Here is a 12893-nt window from a genome sequence, read left to right on the forward strand (position 1 = left end):
ACACCTTTAGCTGAGAAGCTCACACAAGTTGACATTTGGGCAACCACCATTTATTTATTTCCCCATTATTACTCAGTGATTTTTGACAGTTTCTGTCTGTAGAGGCTTCATACCTTTTTTCCAAATCCACATTCTTATATTCAACACTAGCAAAAGGGAATTTGGTGGAAAATGTCAGAATCCAACTTTATTGTTTACTAGAGAAAACAATATTGGGGTTTTTTTTAAGTTAAACTGTGAAATCAATTCCAGCTTCTACATAAGGAACTACATAAGGAACTATTCATAAAGTGTAACGCTATTTTCCTCTCAATTAGCACTCAATAAAATTGCACATTTCAGAGAATTGAAATACACATCTTTAATTAGCTCTAGGTTCATATTAATAGACATTTGTCTCTGAAAATATTATTATTGTGACCTGAAGAATTTACAGATGACAAGAGATAAAGGAAGAGCATAAGAAAAAGCAGCAGAAATGTAACATCTCATTAGAGGAGTAATCATAAATGTTATCTAACCCAACTGACCTTTTACCTATTTAGTTGTTATCAGCCAGTTCATCAGTCCATTGCTCTTATGTCGCAGACTCCACTCTTGCAGAAAATGAAGGTGGGGCAAAACCACATAAGGACTCTGAACAATTTCGGGGAAGGCTCTCTGAATTATAAAATCATTGCCTGGGCTCATAAAAAAACCCTGCAGGTAAAAGAAACTGAAATAAGCTACTACTCAGAGATAGGGAAGTCACAGGAACTTCATTAGAGCTATCACAAGGTATTACAGAACAATAAGGGTCAGAAATCCCTGGTTAAGAATCTATGGAAGAGGGCAATGAGGAGGGATCTGTGCAAGAGGTTATCAAAAACTGCTCTTCTGTTCTAGACACCTGAGACACCAAGTACCCTGCAATACATGCATATTTAAATTGCACACACTTTTGGTCAGTTGCTCAGGCACAAATTTTATTCAAGCTGAACAGCTCAGTTGAAAAAGGTGCAAACTACCAGAGCTCCACTACAGCCATCCCTGACTGAGGATAAAATAAAAATAGGACAAGGATTTGGTGCCTAGGAGAACAGAAGCAGCTGGGAGATGACAGACTAAGCAATTACCATTACAGATTCATCGTTTCAGAGCTCCCCAGCTGAAGGAGAGGGAGCGGTTGTCAGTGCAAAGCACGGATAATTTCAGTGTCAGCACACGGCCCGCTGAGCACAGGGGTTGGCCAGCAGCCTTCCCGCTGGCCGCTCCGCGGGTAAGCGCTCTGGCAGTCAGACCACGCCGGCCACGCTCTCTGTGCAGCTCCTGGTGCACATATCCCAGCTATGATGCAACCTGCAGGGGGGAACAACCTCACAGCTCATCCAAACTCCTGCTTTAGGTTTTAGTAAACTTTCTATTTCAAAAACATCTCGGTCTCCAGGGCCAGTTTTATTCTGGACACTCCCAACAGCAGTAGCAATGTGTCAGGAGCCATGGCCACTCCTCACACCAGCAGGTATCTGCATATTCCCAGTGGAGCCGGTTTATAGCCAGCCATAGGCTCACCCTGCTGTGGGAACGTGGGCCTTAGGGCAAAGTACACTGCAAGGACCTGCATTTGCTCACCTGAAGTGTTTTTTTTGTTAAGCAACTTTGGCTGGCAGCAGCATTCTGCACAGGAGCAGTACCTGGGGGTGATGCAGGAAACACAGCCCCCTCTTTCATTGGCACCTCAGTGAAGAGTCCCGCTGACTTCACTGGGACTGTGCCTGAGCCAAAAAACTGCACATGAAGGAAAGACTCAAGGGACCTTTAACTTCCAGCATAGAAATATTTCCTGCCATGCACCAGCGCACTGTAGCATCAACGTTCTTCCTTGCTTGGCCGGCATTTAAGCAGCAGTGAAGAATTCTCAATCTCCTTCTCCAAAATCTTCTGAAGGTTAATGCCTATTGAGTGCCTTAAAATACTTCAGTGAGAAAGGACTGTAGTAGAATACACGGTCATTCAGGCATTTTGATGAGAATTTTTTGCTTAATTTCCTAGAATTAAACTGCCCAAGCTGTGCTCACAGGTTCCTTCCAATGAGGGGACGGGGGCATGCCAGAGGACAACAGCTACCTTCAGCAAACATGTCAGAGAGCAAAGTTATACTGTTACTTCTCTCTTCTTAATAAAAGAAATAATCGAGAATTTGTATGCAAAATCACCTTTTTAATTGCCACTTACACAGTTTCAAATATTGAACATTCAGATAAGCAACTGTGTTTATGTAGTTTGTTATTAGTTACTTCACCAAAACCTGGCAGAATCTCCCTGTCCAAATTCTGTATGATTCCATCCAGCAGGTCCTGAAGTATTCACTTTGCATGTTGGTATCTTGCACCAAAAAGAAATTCTTTTTGAGTGAACTATATAGTGGTTGATGAAAAAATTATTACACAATGTAGGCTCTCACAATGTCACATTTTTTTGCAAAATAATTTGAAGATTCCAAGTAAGACTTCTTTTATTCAAAAAATAAATATATCCTTTCTGAATCAAAGCACTTCATATGACATTAAGTACAAAGAAGAAATGTACTTCTTTGGAAATTCTGAAATAGACATACAAGAGCTCATGGGAGCAACATTATCCGTAACAGTGATAAAAGCTGAAAGCTGATTTTTTACAAATTTATAGCAGAACACGATTTTCTTTTACAATATAGAGCTTCAAACAGCTTTAAGAAAAACACCATTTTTAAAAGTCTGAAAGGCACATAACTGGACCATAAAACGTACTAGCACATTCACTAATACGTTTTATGTTACATTCCTAAAGAGAATCTGTGGGACTCTAGCCAAGAGAAAGACTGAAAATACCAGCAAGATCCTTTGCAAAGTACTAAAAGAGTGGCAGAGAGTTCCTTTTGGCTCTTGGTAAAATTAATATCCCAAAGCTAGAGAGTCTGAAAAGCTGCATCATTCAGTTGTATTGGGACGAGTGGCTACATAGACAAACACAACAATCAGCAGTACTACGACAGCCAGTGTGGGAAGCACCACCGTGGTGATCTGTTGCCGGGCCTCTTGCATTGCCTGTTTTCTCTCCTTTTTATCTTTGGAGGTCTCTTTCTTAGGTTTTCCTCTAAGCTGCCTCATCCTCTTCTTTGGATCTTTTTTTTGCTTAAATGTGGGACCAAAGGGAGTGGAACAGCAGAAGATTGTCCAAGGTCTTTTGAAACAAGATGCTGAAGAATTCCTTTTCTGTTGAGTGCTTGGCTATGCAAGAAACTGCAAAAGAAGAAAACAATTCTTTTGAGCAAGATCTACACATATTGCAGTCATTAAAAACATTTGCAGCTCCCTTGGTAAACCTTTCATCCAATGGGCACCAACGGAGCTTATTTCAAGGAAACAGAATCATGGAGTTCAGCCCATCCACACAACACTTTCCCCATAAAAACCAGAGCAGTTCATCATGGTGTGTATCAGTCCAAGGACCCTGAACTTGTATTGTACTCTGTTAAGCCAGAAACAAAGCCCAGCACCATACATTTTATCCTCCAAAGCAAAGAAAGTAATACAGCTAAAGACTTAATGAAAATAATCTGAATTAGTCTTGCATGAACACAGGTTCCAGCTGCCCTTGGAGGAGGCAGGGAGGAGGCTCCCTGCTCAGGGGCTGTGGCTCCCTCAAACCTGCAGAACAAGGAGGGGCAAGCACACACCCTGCCACAAGCCTTTATCATCCACAACAGGTATTTATTGGCATAAAGGTACTCCAACAGGAAGGAATAGGGAGAAAGAGCTGCTTAATTTAATACTTCTGGTTCTGCTGCCACACAACAAAGTCTAAATCATAACATGACTCAGTGCTGTCACACTTATTGCAGCTGTCATTGACAATTGAAAAGAAGCCCAAGCGATAATGAGTCTGCTAACAAACCACTGGTGTAGACAAGCAGTCATCAATAAAGTAGAATTTAGTTGTTCTGAAGTATCTCCTAGACAATTTTTAAATACAGAAGTATCTACTAAGTGAGATTAACAAAAACACAGCATGGTGTGAAAGCCTCTCTGAAATGAGAGTTAGTAGGGGCTTAGTATTTCCATACCCAAAATTATTTTGCCCCTGAGATGCCTGGAGCTGTGCAATTCCCTGACTGCACAACGAGGGTGGATGCCAGCCATTGGTTATATTCTTCTCCACCACATCCCCCAATTCTGCCATGGCACAACAGCTGAACACAGGCCACACATAAATAAACACAGATTTGGAGGGTAAAAATTACTGGTATCAAATACTGAGTTGAATCAAAGTAAATGATGTACTCAGGTTTTTCCATCACTCTAATATACTCAGAATAAAATGTATGTAGAAATTAGTGGGTTACTGCAACTTCCTCTTTTCTTTCCCTCTTCTTTAAATGAAAATGTAAAGATGATTTTAATGTGCTGCTGTAGATGAGCAGCATATGTCAACAAGCAAAGGTGCAAAGCTCAGTTCAGCCCAGACATGATTTCCTCTTGATTTGTCATCTCTGGTTGATGATACAATTTGTCTTATAACTACTTTTTCAAAAAACTAGAGGTTTCACTGAGAGTGAGATGCTTTATTTTGGTGTTGCCACTCAATCTCATTCATCAGCCTCATCACAAAAGCACAACAGAGCTAAAAACATTCAAACACTCACATACAGAACAAGAATCCTCACCTAGAGGTTATCTGCAGCTACAAAGGACTTTTCATCCTTCCTCACAGGTAACAACCTGCCTGCCGCGAATCTCATCCAGACAATTACTTCACATCATTTAAGGTACAACATGGAATAACTCTGGTAAAATCGGACTGATAGAAGTGACCAGACTATCACAGCAAGCCTGTGGTACCAGAAAACCAGCAACAAGGCAAAGACTCAATACTTCTGGTTTTATATGGTCCACCCTGGATGCAATCTAAACAAATAAACAAAACCAAAACAACCATAAAAAACTTCACTCCCAACAAAAAAAAAAGGCTCAAGCATGATGAGATCTCAGTGTTCAGCTGGATTTGTCAATTTTATATTCTCTGCCTCTCCATCTTTCAGGAAGTTGTTTTCTGATCATAAACTTAACAAGTTCAGCTTACAGTCTGAGGCAAACCCTTCATTTTTGTTTTGATAGAGCACAAAAAGGGAATTTTGGTGCCTAAGATATTTTTCAAAGAGGAAACAATAAAATTTAAGTCTTAAAAAGAATCATTTCCTTCTGCACAGTGCAACATTAGAATCAAAACATGTAACAGGTTTAGAGACCGGAAGTGCTCAATGAACTTCACAGTGGAGAGGTAAACAGGACCTGGATGGCACAACTACACACAACACCCTGTTCCCATCTTTAAATCAAATGACCTTTGTAATTTCTAAACTTCCATAATTTTCTTCTCAGCAAATCTTCAACTCTCTCTGACTCAGGGTGAAGCTTTTGATATACACCACCTGCAAGCCATGAGTTTCTGGTTTGATGGTGTTATCACTTCCCTAATTCCTGAATTTCCTCTGGGGCAAAACAAATTTTTTACCCCTTCCATTTCCATTCCTGCTCCTCCTCTGCTCACAAGATTTATTACCAATCTCTAGAAAAACTACTATGCAAAATAAAGTTTTACCTTTGTTCTTTGGGATAATTAGCCAACCAGAGCCCTTCAGGCTGTATTTTGGTAATATTTTCTGTTTCCACTGTTAATGTAGGTCTGTGGATTTTGTATCTGGATTACCACAAGACCCAAGAAGTGATGGACAGCAAAAGCCTCTGGGACTTTCTGTGTACCACAGTAACAAAGAGGAGCTGCCATGAAACCAATCTCTCTAACAATAAGTATATGCCTTGCTCTGTGCAGCACCACTTACTATCCAGACACTAAAAACATCAGGATGTTTTTTTTAAAGTCTCTTTTGAATGAATATTTCATTCTGAAGCAGAATTCTACCAAGTTAATTACATACACTGGCTAACATCTGACAGCTTTGAACAGCAAGCCTTCCTGCAAACGTCAGCACCACTTGAATTGCAAGCTGACACTCTCTAGTTTGGGAGGCTGGCATCAATCTCCAAATACGTATCCAGTAGACTGGATAGCGTTCCTTGGCTTTGCTACTGGCAGAGATGGACTCACACAGAAACTGACCCAGAGTTTTCAGAGAAATGAGCCTTAGGGTTCATCTTAACTGAACCATAACATGGACGTGGTGAATCTCTGCAAGTTGCTGCCAGGGTCCTGCTGCCACCAGGTGCCCAGCTGTGACTGCCAGGATTGGACAGTTGCTGCAAGAGACAACACTTTCCCATAGGAAAAGTCCAGGATGTTGTAGATTCTGCTATGTTCATCCTGGAATGAAACAGTGCTGAAAAACTAGTGCTCAGCTGGATAGGAATTAACTCTACAGCCCATGTAGTACAAGCACATTCAGAGTGCTTTACACTGCCAAGCCTCTTACCAGTCCCTGCAGACTTCACTGACTACTAAAAATTATGGGCAGAAAGAAACAGATCCATAAAGCACATCAATGCAGTGACAGGGGCAGGATTACAACATTAGGGTCTTGTTCCCTGTGGCGCGCACAGTCCACGAGAACAAATGATCTGACTTTACTGAGCTACATCCTCCCTCAGCCAGCAACCACCCTGCTTGTGCTCTGGGAAGGCTGAATGCCAGTGAAGAGAGGCAGGAAGTAATACAGCATTGGGATGGGTGTAATTAACAGTCTCGTTAGCACTGCTCATTTAAAACATCTCAGAGCAAGCCACTATCAAAAGGTCAATGAGAAAGTGTTGTCCCACAGGTACTTCAGTCTTGTGCAGACCCAAACCTTGCTGCACAAGAACTGGAAGCTCACCTTTCCTCCTCAGACAGAAGCCGAGTCTCCTTTCCATGCCAGTCTCCCCTGAACACGGGAGGGCTCTCTGCCACAGGCTGCACACATCCCATCCTCCTAAGGCTGCTTCCCATGGGTATTAACTGCTCAACTGGCCCAAACATCTGGCAAGGGGGAAAGTGATCACCCAACTGGTCCAACTACTGCCTGAACTGGAAAGCCAGCAACTCCCTCAGCAGGGACACAAGCAGAACATCAACAGAAGGGATTAACCCTCTAGCAAAAGTGGCATGTCTGTAGTCCACAACAATATTACAGCAGCCTGGCACTAGCCAGACACGGTAACTTCACCTTACTTTTATCAATTTTGAAATTTAAAATTCAATAATAAAATTGTAAGGGGTGACGAGGTTATTTTTAAGTGCACTATAGCAAAGTTTCCCCCAAAAGCAGAAACCTGCTGGCTAGAAAGAAACAATTTCGATTGCCAAGTCAAGACAATGAGTGTTGACTTGGTAAAGTTGTTTGAAATGCCCATCTCACAAAGCCTACCCCAGCTTGATACTGAAGAGCTAAGGTTTCCAGGAGAAAAAAACAGCAAAAAAGTTCAGGCTATGGAGAAGAAATCTAAAGACAACGTTCTTCATCATTCCTCATTGTTCATCCTTCTTCAACATAACACAAATTCACTAATTTAGTATTCTGGATTGCTTACTACAGCAATTACATGCCTCTTTGCCTATCATCAGCATTGTTTTTTATTTACAAAAGTGTTCTTCATTCTGTCTTCTGGGTTGAGTTACTCTCAACTGTCTCTGCAGAACTAATGCCAAAACCCAAAAACATGAATTGGTGGACTGAGTCACTGAAGTCACTCATACCAATGCTGAAGTATTTGACAGCATCTTAGACCAAGTCAATTGAGGCTAAGCAGGGACAATTTTATACCAGAATACTATAGTGGAACCTGACTGATATCCTTCCAAATATACCAACAATCTTCCAACCACATCTATTCAGTCTGTCATCTCCTTTATTTGGTAAAATTAACCCTGAGCTTCAGTAATCTGCAGTTAAAAGCTCCTCACACCACACAAGGCTATTCCTGTGAGTCTTGAATGGCAGCCTCAACTCAGCCTAGACCATTGCTCATGGAGTACTGAAAATTTGCATATGCAACACATGCACAAAAGATTTTGTTTATCTGCACTTCGGGTAATTGCATGTCTCGATGTCTAAAGAACTTTATTATCACCAACCCTACAGCATGAATGTATTAACCATGTTAAACTGACTAATTTTTCTACAAATCCAAAATTACAAATGTATGCAAGCCAATTTGGCTGAACCTGGCTTCATGATCCAGCTACCAACACTGCAACATTCCTGGAACAGCAAAACAACTTGAAATTCAAACAAATAATCTGACAGGAATTAATTTTTATAATTTAAACTTTCCCTTGGGGTATGGATGTTACTGAGACATTAAAAATAAAATCAAACAACAAACCAGCAGACAATCTGGACACAAAGTATTCAGACTGCCTGCCAGCAGCTGGAAAAAGGGACACAAGACATCTAAGCAGACAATACTCTTCATATTATTTGAGCATTAAAAAGCCCCCAAACCAGTAGTTCCCAATCACCGAGACACACCAGCATCAGAGTTGAGAAGAAGCCAAACCAACAAACTTATCAGCTTGTTACTTATGTTTGCTGCTGGGCTGATTATTTCAGGGTCATGCAGCCAGAGCTGCTGCATGGAGGCTGGAAGAGCCACTGGGCCCAAGAGCTGGAAAAAGGAGGTGGGGACCTACTCCAAAGGCAAGAGGAAGCCTGGCCAGCAGGGAGCCACTGCTCAGCACTGTGTGGCCATTAAAACAGGAGCACTCCTCATCCTCATGACAAAAACCATCCCTGCCACCAGAGAAACAGGACTGTTCCTTGAGTGCTGCCGAAGCCCAGGCCATGGCACAGCATCCTCTCCTTGCACAGTCCCAGCAGAACAGACACAGGGGCTCTGTGTAGCCAGAGCAGCAGTGCAGCCCCCTGCACACAAAGCTTTAATCCACCTTAGCTCACAGAACTTCAGCTCCCTGCAGCCGAGGCACTGACTGCTGCACAGGGACAGCAGCTTCTGGCAGAGCAGAAGGAACCCTGACATGCTGCCCCACCCAGCATGGCGAGCCCAAAACCCACAGGTTAGCTGAAGAAATATCATTCTTATTTCCATCCTTAACAAAAGTGGGGTTTAAGCAACAGAGACACGTTATTTCCTAGCTTTGAAACCAGGCAAACGTTTTGAGGTTTTGTAATGAATAACTGAACTGCATGTAATGCTGTTACACAAACAATGGGTACTGTTTAATAAAGGACAAGTCTTATTTTAGGCTACCCCACAGAATCACAGAATTACACAATCAGCTGAACTGGAAAAGGCCTCTGAGATCATCAAGTCCAACCTGTGACCAGACATCACCATGTCAAATAGTGGTCAAATAGACCATAGCACTAAGTGCCACATCCAGTCTTATCTTAAACCCCTCCAGGGACTCCACCTTCCTGGGCAGCCCATTCTAAAGTCTGATCACCCCTTCTGTGAAGAAACTCTTTCTACTGTCCAACCTGAACCTCCCCTGGTGCAGCTTAACACTGTGTTCTCTTGTCCTGTCACTGACTGTCCCACTGATTGGAAGAAGACTACAACTTCTTTTTAGGTAGTTGTAGGGAGTGATAAGGTCACCCCTGAGCCTCCTCTTCTCCAGGCTTCTTCTCCATGGGACACATACTAATTCTTTTATCATTACTTCATAACTGATTTTACCTTGAGGTGACACACCACATTTTGGATGGGGAATTTTCCTTCCTGAAACTCTAAGGTCTGGCCATTGCAGGAACAGTATCAGCAAGGTCACCACTTTCTAAGGTGATTTGACCATATTGGCCATGCAGCTAAATGGGAATGTTGAAAAGCATTCCAGTAGGAGTCTGGAACAGATGTACAAGCAGGAACACTGGTGCATGGAGCTCTAGATGAGGTCTCCAGAGAGTACAGTTCAGTACACAGCCTTTCTATCAACTGAGGTCCCACTCCATTTTAGTTCACATTTTAGTTCTGGCAGATAAGTAAAAAGTAACAACCCTTCCATCTTCTCTGGAGAACATGTTCATCACTTAGTGTGGCTATTACCCAGGTAGAACTTGGAGCAGCACTTGGGCCAGTTTGGAATTCTTCTCCCACACAGAGACAGAGGCTAAATCTGCCCGTGTTTGTGTCAGACCCATTAGGTACCCAGTGCCTTGCAAGCTTGGCTCTATGGAAGAAGATTTTCGGGGAGAAAAAAAGACAAAAAAGCTTGACTTTAACAGTTTTTAGGCAACTGCAGTAGTAAACGTCCAACAGTATTTCCATCACATTCAGGCACAATTATTACACATAATTTTTGACACTAAAAGTAAAATTATAGTTTAAAAAAAATCTTCATTATTTGACTGGTTCTGTGTAATCACTTTTGTGAGTGACAGAGCAAAGATTTGCCAAAGTGATTAGGAGTTCTGAACCCTAAAGTCTGGGCCTGCCCAAAGGATTAGCAAAACCCTTCCATTCTAGTCACATACTCCATCCCTCTCCCAAACCTCCCCAGACAACCCACTCTAAACAACACAAAAGCAGTTCCATGGCCAAGTGAATATTCCAGCTACAGGAGACCTTCTTACGGTACTAGAACACAGTTCTGTGCAACCACTAAAGAGGGGAACTTATTATCAATGGCATGAAAAGCCCCAATTTTTAATTTGTACAAGCCATCTCCTAATAAAACAAGCAATGACTGCAGCAACAGCCAAAAAAATAACTTTCCCTGTCCATGATCAAAATGCTCTGGGTCACGCATTCCTTCTAAACCGAAGCTGCACAGCAGAATTGATGCATACCTGAAGATAATGCTTGCAATGCTAAATTTGGGATCCTCTCTTTCAGTGACACTTTCATGATTTCAGAGTCTGCTAAAGATGAAGAAAAGCATTAAGAGAAAAATTTTTGCTCTGTGAAAAATGGATTTTCACGTTACAGCATGAGGCCAATTCCTAATATCACAAAATTTTACCTCAGTCTATTTGACTGTAGCAAGGAATTACAATTAGCAAATGAAAAGAACCCTGTTTTCAAGGGTGAAAGCTTTTAATTATACACAGAGCAATATGGAACTATTAAGATTCTGTTTGAAGTCAGTTTAACATTATTTTTTAGTGAGAGGTGGTGGCTTTTTTTCTAAAGCTGAATTGACCCATCATTACTGCAACATCACATTTACTGTAAATGCAGCTTTGAGAGTCTCCAAACTATTCACAGCATTTGGAAAATGAAAGTCATCACTGAATGCTGCCAGAAAGTCAGAGAGAGCAAGGCCGCCAAAGCAGAAAGCTATTTCTGTATGATTCTCACAATTCTAAGGACTTGGGTATAGCAAGCAATCTCCATTAGAAACAAAGAGCTGCAGATCTCTGCATTGGGGAGGCATTGTTAAACAGAGGCCAGGCGACCTGCAGTGCCATCCTGTCTGCCCTGAATGCAGCAAAGAAACTGAGCAGAATGCAATTAAAACAAAATAAATAAATAGGCAAGTTCTTTTGCTTCATGAACAGGTGGATAAATAACCCGTATTTTTCCTAGTAGAGAACCAACATCTAGATGACTTTTGCAACAGGCAGTCCAATGAAGAAATACAACTAATGTTTACTGAAAACACAAGAAAAATAAACATGTAATTTCTGCCACTGCATGAATTACATTCCATGGGGAGGCTGTAAAAGAAGAGCTTGGCATTCTGCATCTCCACAGCTACAGATGATCTTGCACATAAATGCAATAAACCACAACATCTAGCATATGACTTGGTATTATGTGTTTGCTCAGCTGTTTTCATAAAAGGTAATTTTCTCAGCTGTTCCTGACAAGGCTCCTTTGGATACAAAACATTTATCTTTCCAGTATATTTACATAAATTCAGTCAGTTTGTAAACAGCTACACTAAATAAATAATAACCTAGTCACTGGTGTCAGAGATCCTCAAAATTTAAGTGCTGCTTTCCCAGACCAACCTCTGGCATCTGCCAGAAGGGGCAGCAACAGGGACCTGGTGTGAAAACAATGTTTCTGTTTTCCGGTTCAGCTGTGTCAGCCCACCCAGACCTCGAGTGTCACTGCTCACACCTCCAGCTGAACTGTCACCAGAGGGTAGCAGCGCTCATCTCCTGAAATGACGACGACCTGGATGGGAAACACACTTTTCCTACATGAGGTCTGGTTGTTGCTTCCCCTGTTCAAGCTAAGGGGTTCCCAGCACAGTCACTCTTTGTGAGACAGCGTCACTATAAACGCCTTTGAGACAGATCCCCAAGGCATGTGCCAGGCACAATGCCAGCAAGTCCGAAGCCTGATGTTACAGTTTCCTAATGCAAACAGGAGAGCTGAGGGACTGTCACTGCTTTTCATTACAATTCTACTGTCTTCAAAACTCTGGCACTGAAAATTCATTGCAGGCTAAAGATTAGCAGGCAGAAAAATCCTTGCCCACAGCAAGAAAGGATGGAATGTTAAATCTAAAACCAGAGAAACCGCAGAGGCGAGAGCTGAGCCTGGACAGCAGGGGTGTGTGTGTGTGTGTGTGTGTGTGTACACCTGAGTGTGCATTGGAGAGGAGAAGGATGCAGCGTGACTGACAGAAGAGAAAAGCTGGAAGAACAGTACAAAAAAGCACAAATCTAGAACATCCAGAAATGTGTACTTCCTGACCACAATGTGTGTATGCTGGATCAGAACTATTTGTGAAACAGTTTCTTCAGAAGGCACAAAGGGAAATCTTGCTCTTCTAGCTCAAACATACAGAAATATCTGGCACGGGAATATGCAAGATGGACGTGCACACATCTGGGCTCCTGAAATCCCCCAGACAGTCCCACAGGGGAAAATGGACAGCACTGCACTGACAAAAGCACTTACCATTTTATTCTATACAGTATCTTAGAGGTATTCACAGATTTAAAGCACGCCTGATGCAATGTCAGA

This window comes from Melospiza melodia, chromosome 2, assembly GCF_035770615.1.
Source record: "Melospiza melodia melodia isolate bMelMel2 chromosome 2, bMelMel2.pri, whole genome shotgun sequence".
In the NCBI taxonomy this organism is placed as follows: Eukaryota; Metazoa; Chordata; class Aves; order Passeriformes; family Passerellidae; genus Melospiza; species Melospiza melodia.